General features: G+C 43.4%; 1 long non-coding RNA gene and 1 pseudogene across 9 annotated transcripts in view; both read left to right on the top strand.

The window, feature by feature from the left end:
* Nucleotides 1-8,462, top strand: part of LOC115940666 (uncharacterized) — a 138,215-nt gene that overhangs the window by 37,384 nt on the left and 92,369 nt on the right. The gene's annotated exons all lie outside the window — the stretch shown is intronic.
* LOC102745244 (F-actin-capping protein subunit alpha-1 pseudogene) lies at nucleotides 824-2,653 on the top strand (annotated as a pseudogene).

The following is an 8,462-nucleotide window of genomic DNA, read 5'->3' as shown; positions in this document are numbered from 1 at the left end:
AGGCAGTCGCCCAACCGACTGAGCCACCCAGGCGCCCGAGTCTCATTTTTTCTTGATTAGAATGTTCTACTTCAGGATATTGTGGGATCTTTTTCTCTTAATGAATATCATTAAGAAAATGCTAGAACAATGATGTTCTTAGAAAGGTTTAAATAAGTCTAAATACATGTTTAAATATTCTTATATGCAGGGGTCTCCTGAAATTTCTAAATATATCTTCTAATTTTACTAGAATGCCCCACCCCCATTAAGAAAATTACTTCTTTCAATGCAGAAATAAAATAAAGCAGGCAAAACTCAATCTCCCAAACAAGCAAAAGCCAAAAACGAAACAGTGAAACAAAACAGATCAAAACAAAATCCAACTAAACAAAAACCAACCCTCCAAAACATACTGAAACACAACACACCATCACTACCAGCACCAGCACTGTATCCTTGAGATCAAGAACTTTTTCTTTTAAAGATCTATTTATTTATTTGAGAGAGCGAGCGAGCAAGCGTGTGTGCATGAGTGGAGTGTAAGGGGGAGAGGTAGAGAAGCATACTCCCTGCTGAGCCAGGGATCTCATCTGGGCCTTGATCCCATGACCCCAAGATCATGACTCCAGCTGAAACCAATAGCCCGATGCTTAACCAACTGAGCCACCCAGCTGCCCCATGATTATGAACTTTTTGGAATGCACACCCTTTCACGTATCAAGTTTGTGTGGTGCCAGCAGCCCCTGATTGTTTTACTTACTTGCATTACTGGCCTGGCCTTACACATTTGAATTTGCCATCCTTGATAAAGGTGAAGAGTTTAAAAAGACTCTTATTATCTTTGTTCGGGTTAAAAATGTGGGAGTTTGGCGGGGTTGGGCCAGAGCAGCCCAAGGTGGCCGACTTCGAGGAACGGGTGTCGGATGAGGAGAAGGTACACATAGCTGCTAAATTCATCACTCATGCACCCCCAGGGGAATTTAATGAAGTGTTCAGTGATGTCCGGCTACTACTTAATAATGACGGTCTCCTCAGGGAAGGGGCAGCACATGCATTTGCCTGGTATAACATGGATCAGTTCACGCCTGTGAAGATAGAAGGACATGAGGATCAGGCCTGAATTACAGAACGTGGTGATCTGGGGAATAGCAGATTTTTAGATCCAAGAAACAAAATTTCCTTTAAGTTTGATCACTTACGGAAAGAAGCAAGTGACCCCCAGCCAGAGGACGTAGATGGAGATCTGAAGTCTTGGAGAAAATCCTGTGACAGTGCTCTAAGGGCCTATGTGAAAGATCATTATTCGAACAGCTTCTGTACTGTTTATGCTAAAACTATAGATGGGCAACAGACCATTATCGCATGTATTGAAAGCCACCAGTTTCAGCCTGAAAACGTCTGGAATGGTCGTTGGAGATCAGAGTGGAAGTTCACCATCACACCACCTACAGCCCAGGTGGTTGGAGTACTTAAGATTCAGGTTCACTATTACGAAGATGGCAATGTTCAGTTGGTTGGCCATAAAGATGTACAGGATTCAGTAACTGTTTCGAATGAAGTCCAAACTGCCAAGGAGTTTATTAAAATCATAGAGCATGCAGAAGATGAATATCAGACAGCAATTAGTGAAAACTATCAAACAATGTCAGACACCACATTCAAGGCCTTGAGCCGGCAGCTTCCGGTTACCCGCACCAAAATCGACTGGAACAAGATACTCAGCTACAAGATTGGCGAAGAAATGCAGAATGCTTAAAGGCTGAATGTAGGATTCTTCAGTATGTGGAAAGAAAGGATTCAACATGTGGTCATGTGATAAATAAGTGATGTATAAACAAGAGTGATATTTTGCTAGGGCTTTCAGAGCTAACAGGTTTTCTAGCCTCGTGGAATACTGTTGAATCTATAGCGTCGTCTTGATTCTTTTGTGTTCTCTGCCTTGTAATTTTCTGTTTTCACTATATCTACTTGTAAAATTTTTTTTTAATTCTGCCACATTTAATGATGGAGAGAGAGAGAGAGAGATCTATCCTGGAGTCATTTTACTGTTTAGAAAATTTTCCTAGCCATGAAGCCCTGTTACTGATATAGACAGGTAATATGCTCAGTACTTTTCTACCCCTGTCCTTCAAAGCACTTCTGGTAAGTCAGTGGTTTTTACTGATCCACCAACAGCTAAAGAGGCTATGCTACAAACTAGCTGAGTGGAAGACACATTCATCCTTCTTCCTCCAGCTGCTTTGATCATCATTTATAGCATCTCATAACTGTAGTTTTCAAAAGTTTGGATTGGGCTTTTCAGGTCCATTTGTGGGGGCAAAGGAAGTTTTCTGGAAATTCCATTATAGCCAGCTTCTCTGGGGAAGTTGTTTTTAAATCCAAAGACTTGAACCACATTCCCTGCACATGAATGTGTTTGCTTTTTTTTCTCTTCCCTCATTGTCTCCTTCCCATCTAGTACCATTATAGTTACAGACATCTGCATTTTTAGAAGGGTTTTACCCATTTATTATTATTTTTTATTATTCAAGAACTGCTGACATACTAGGGATGTAGTAGAGTATAAAACTTGAAAAATGCAGATGTTGAAGGAATAATAGGTATCTTGTGCTTTAATACTTTGTGGCAGGATTGTACTATAAGCAGATGAATCAAACAACTATGTAAATCACAAATAAAAACTAAAAATGAGCCAAAGTGAAAAGGTCACATTCCAGGCAGTATCTTTCTACTGTAACCTGTTATTTAAGGGAATACTAGTGATTTGTTTTAAATAGGATGTAAAACTTGTTCCAAATTACTCTTCCTCAGTCCTGCCTGCCAAGAAAATGTAACTGTGATATAGCAACCTTTCCCAGGTATATATTCTGATCTCAGAATACACAGGTGACACAGATATGTTATGACAGCTGGTAACGGTGGATCCATTTACATGGTTTACACTTCTATGACCAGGCCTTAAGGGAAGGTCAGTTTTTATTTATTTATTTATTTATTTATTTATTTTTTAAAGATTTTATTTATTTATTTGAGAGAGAGAATGAGAGAGAGAGCATGAGAGGGGTGAGGGTCAGAGGGAGAAGCAGACTCCCCGCTGAGCAGAGAGCCCGATGCGGGACTTGATCCCGGGACTCCAGGATCACGACCCGAGCCGAAGGCAGTTGCTTAACCGACTGAGCCACCCAGGCGCCCGGGAAGGTCAGTTTTTAAAAAACCAAGTAGTGTCTTCCTACGTATCTCCAAATAAATGTCAAAAAAGAAGGGTGTTTGTGCTTCAGCTTTGTTTTTGCTCAGTAATACAGTCAAGCAAGTTTGTTTCCAAGTGACCTGTTGAGATGTGTAAGCATTTTTGTTTATTTCAAATAAAATATATTTGTATTTAAAAAAAAAAACAACAACAAAAAAATAAAAGACATGGGAGTTTGCCCTCATAGCATCTGCTGGGGGCAGGGCTGGAGCGGTCTCCCAAGTGTGAAATAAGTTCGGGCACAGCCTGCATTGTAATGTCTGCCGTGAGGCTGTGCCAAAATTCTAAGGAAGTGGGGCTGTTCACTCTTGATTGGGAGGTGAGCCAACTACGTCTTCCTAAAGCAAAATAGGGAAATGGAAGGAAGATCACGCAGTAATGGGTTATAGATTTATTAGGATGGTTTTAATATTTCCTGCAGGCACTGGTATTCTGAGGTTTCTAAATATATCTTTTAGGTAGATTTAGTTTCTAGGTAGGCTTGCGTTCTTTCATTTATATTTGCCTCATTTTAAAAAAGGATTTGAGGGGCGCCTGGGTGGCTCAGTTGGTTAAGCGACTGCTTTCGGCTCAGGTCATGATCCTGGAGTCCCGGGATCGAGTCCCGCATCGGGCTCCCTGCTCGGCGGGGAGTCTGCTTCTCCCTCTGACCCTCCCCCCTCTCATGTGCTCTCTCTCTCTCATTCTCTCTGTCTCAAATAAATAAATAAAATCTTTAAAAAAAAAAAAAAAAGGATTTGAGGCGGTTACTACCAAAGGGTGGAGAACAGTCTGCCCCAGAGATAAGCAAAAGACAAGTTTAATAATAATTAAAAGAGAAGTTTAATAATAATAATAATAACTTTATTTTAATAATAAAACTGACTAGAATCCAGTTTGCTTTTTATTAGCACCTGTTCCAGTAATTCTAAACAATATCGGTGATAAAATACTCCTCCTTGCCAAGATGGATGCCTCTATCATTTACTTTAAGTACAAACAGTATTTGTATCTATTTAAAGTAAGTGTTTGTATTTATTTCAAATCATGCTTCAAAATTGTGTATCATTTCCTGTAAATTATAATATAGTTAGTGTTGATGCTTGATTTGCAATACAGATTTATTTTCAGTGCAAAACGTGTGCTATGCCTATAAAATAATGGGTCACATTTCTATAGGACTCAGCCCGTGACTTGATGAGATAAATTACCTGGGTAAGCGCTGCATTTCTCTTCAGACTACTCATCAGCCATTACCAATAGCCTAGTCCTAGTTGCTCAGTTTAAGGCAGATGAACTAGAAAAAAATAGAATTCTTGGTATATGCTAGTGTTTCAAGCCTGCACGTTTAAAAAAAAGACAGGAAACAGCACCCTAATTTATGTTTTTTTGAAAAATCGCCATGTATATCTAGTGACTAATAGAACCAACACTGTACCACGTGTAGACCCAGTGAAGCATTGGTTGAATGAGTTTTCTTCCTAAAATGGCACATAGCTGTAATTTATCATCTGTATGGATTTGGTCCCCTTTAAATTAGCCCTTGGGCCAAGTCCACGTATGTTCTCATTAGTTCTTCTTGATCAGCCTGGGATTTTTATCTTTCCGTAAGGTAAGCTAATGTCACCTTTTGTTAATGCAGTACAGTTAGCCCTTGAACAACGATGGGGTTAAGGGCACCAACCCCTGCGAAGTCGAAAATCCATGTATAATTTTTGACTCCCCCAAAACTTACAGCTAATGTTGACTGGAAGTCTTACCCATAACATAAACAGTTGACTAACGCGTATTTTTTATGTTACATGTATCATAGACTATATTCATACAATAGAGTGAGCTAGAGAAAAGAAAATCATAAGGGAGATGGGGCACCTGGGTGGCTCAGTCAGTTAAGCTTCTGCTTTCAGCTCAGGTCATGATCTCAGCGTCTTGGGATCGAGTCCCACCTTGGGTTCCCTGCTCAGTGAGGAGTCTGTTTCTCCCTCTCCTTCTGCTGCTCCCCCTGCTTGTGCTCTCTCTCTCTCTGTCAAATAAATAAGATCTTAAAAAAAAGAAAAAAGAAAATCATAAGGAAGAGATACATTTACAGTACTGTACTGTCCTTTTTAAAATAAAAAGTTTGTGTAAGTGGACCCGTGCAGTTCAAACCCGTGTTGTTCAAGGGTCAAATGTATTTGCTAGGTGTTTTATTTATGCTTTCTCTTTCATGAGAGGATGGTGAAGACTACAAACTAAAAGCTTTTTCACTCTTTGGTGTTGCCACTCTTGTTATTTCCAAGAGTTAGGAAGCAGGCTGATAGGAAGGCAGGATGATTGTAGAGAGCAAAGTGGAGTCTCTCATGTCAAGCGGGAGCCTGTCAAGCAATGATGCGAGCCCTTAAGGTTCCGCCGCTAGGAGATATCGCCGGGACCGTCAGCCGACCCCCCAGAACTGATAACGAGCAGAACCAGAGGAGGTCTGCAGAAACCCAAAACTGATGAAATCCCTTTTAAAGGGAAAGATTTTGGCAGCAAACACTCAAAACTCTTCAGACCCGACCCATCTACATCCAACCACTTCAAAAAGGCAACTGCCCCTGAAGGTTCTGCCCATTGGATCTCCGAACAGAACTGAGATCCTTCGCTGCTGGAACAGAAAAAGCCGTCAGTGTAGAGAGCTGACCCCGACCAGACGGGGAGGTCTTATCTCAACTGTGCGCCCACAGACTGATTTTGTGTTTGGTTCCTTCATGTCCTGCACCTTCTGTTGTCTTGTTTGTTGTGTGGCTTGTCTTTTGTCCTGCTCTGTGTGCTGTGTAAGAAGCCAAGTTTAGTCACATGGTGACTTGTCCATGAGTTTGGAATCCTGAACCTGCTTTGTAACTGTGATTTAACTTTGCTTTGTGATTGAATAAAGCTGACACTGTGGAAAGACCCAACTCGTGTGTGCGCCTTCGTAGCGTGCTCATGACAATGATATGGTCTCAGGTTTGGGACTGAAGATGTTGCCCCCGCCAGTTACAGAAACTGAAGAGAGGTTTATTCCTTTGCTGTCAAATCAGTGCCCTCCTTGTGAGTTGGTCTGTTCCCATAAGGCAATGAAAGGGACCCAGGATAAAACAGAGATCGGTTCAGAGCACTCAAGCATCCTTTGTGTGGTGTGATTCAAGCTAGCGTTGGAAGGAAGAGTGGAATTGTTGGCTTTGCGGATTCCCAGCACGAGGACGGTGTGGGCCACAGTCACTCCAGCACTGAAGCAGAGCGGGGAGCTGGTGGGCTGCACCAGCGCTGGTCCTCGTCACTGTGTCCCGTCAGATTGATCACGCACGCCACAGGGAAGGACGTCCGGGCCCAGCTGTTAATGGGTAACTGCACAGATCATTCACAAGGGCTTTGGAAATGTTCACATAGAAGTGCGGTGAGGAGAGTGACACATCTGAGAAAGACCGTAGAGGGGCCACTGTGTCCTGCTCAACACACCTTCCTGGCCCCTTCCTTATCCTTTATGGGGGAAAAGGGCATAAATAGCAGCCATTTTATAGCTTACAGAGGATTGACTTAAACAAGTTTCAGGAGGACCACAGAAGACTGGCACTGGGATACAGAAATTGCTGATTCTCAGAAGGAGAAAGAGGTCTGAAGGTTTGTAAACACCTCTTTAGGGAGTTATTATGAACGTGACTTGGTATATCTAATATATTCTCGCAGATATATTCCAATCCATAACAAATTTTCGTTGGTCATCTCTCCTTTCTTAATGCTCATGTCACAGCCCTTGAAAAATTAGTTCCCTAGTGTTACAACCAAATGCTCAAGCAAATGGCACAGCAAGGGTTATAGTAAAACTTCTTAACAGCTGGCAGCACTGGCTCCAGCCAGTCAAGACGGAGCCCTGATGCATCAGTACAGATGTGCACCTGGCACAGCTGTGTCGGTGTCGGCCTGGGCTGACCGGGGACACTTTGGAAGGTCTGCGTTAGCTCGTGCACCCCAAGAGAGAACACGCACCTGCGTGTGCGCACACACCCACACCCACACGTGCTGTAAGAAGTGAGATTTATCAGCATCAGATTAAGGGTCAAACCAAAGCAGCGCTCCATAGAAAGGCACCCAAAGACCCCTGGAATACAAGGGAAATACTATACCACTTAAGTCAGGGCTTACATAGGTCAGGTATAAATTCATTCCTTTTACTGAAATAAACAGCACTCTTAAGTCAAAGTATAAGGCCCTGATCTCTTTCTGCTGAGGATTGTGGATGGTGCGAGATTCACGTGCAAACGCACATTGCACCACCAGCTCTGTTACCTGCCAGTTGATCATTGCCTGAAGTCTAGACCCAGCTCCGCTGAGAAACCGGAAGTGGAGAAACCATGGTGTATTGCTCGGTACCAGACTTTGTAACGATGGCCACGGAAGTCAGAGACTCCCAGTGGTTGTCACCAGTCCACTGAGACGCCCCAGATGGCCACGTGTGTGCTGCAAGATATTGTTACGCCAGCCTTAAGGCGGCAGCAGGGCAGCACCTGCAGGGACTGAGCAGCTTCTGAGCCCTCCTCTGGGGCTCCTGGGACGCAGCCCAAGGGGAGCAGAGTCTCACGGTTGCCCCCACTGGCTGGCCAGCATGATGGGCAACATGCAGCACTCATGGGTCTAGGCTGCTGTGCCGCGTGTGGGCGGAGTCCTACCACCCAGAGACCTACGTTAGCAGCCGGCAGAGTACACTTGTGGACAGGGGCCCCCGGAGTTGTTGGAGAACTTGTGTTTCTGGTGCCCACATAATAGGCGGTTGGAGGAAGGGGAGGTGCAGAGGCTGGGTAAGTGTCCTTGTGCGCTTAGCTCCAGGTCCTGGCTCGACATTAGTTTACATATATGTTTTAGTTTCTTATTGTTGCTGTAACACATTGCCACAAACTTAGGGGCTTAAAAAATGATCACAGGTTTATTATCTTACAGTTCTAGAGGGGAACATTCTGAGCATTTCACTGGACCAAAATCAAGATGCTGGCAGGGTTGCATTCCTTCTGGAGGCTCTAGAGGAGAACCAGTTTCCTGATCTTTCCCAGCTTCTAGAAGTCCCTTGTCTTCCTTGGCTCACGACCCCTTCCTCCATCTTCAAAGCCAACGGCATGGCATCTTCAGATCTCCCTCTGACTCTGCCCTTGGTTTCTGTTGTCACGTCTTCTCTGACTACCAACTTCCCTACCTCCTACTTTTCCTTGTAAGGACCCTTGGGATTATATTGAGTTCACACGCATAACCAGGATCATCCTTC

This window comes from Leptonychotes weddellii, chromosome 7 (genome assembly GCF_054177405.1).
Source record: "Leptonychotes weddellii isolate Sample4059 chromosome 7, ASM5417740v2, whole genome shotgun sequence".
Lineage (NCBI taxonomy): Eukaryota > Metazoa > Chordata > Mammalia > Carnivora > Phocidae > Leptonychotes > Leptonychotes weddellii.
This window is presented reverse-complemented; position numbering and strand designations above follow the sequence as displayed.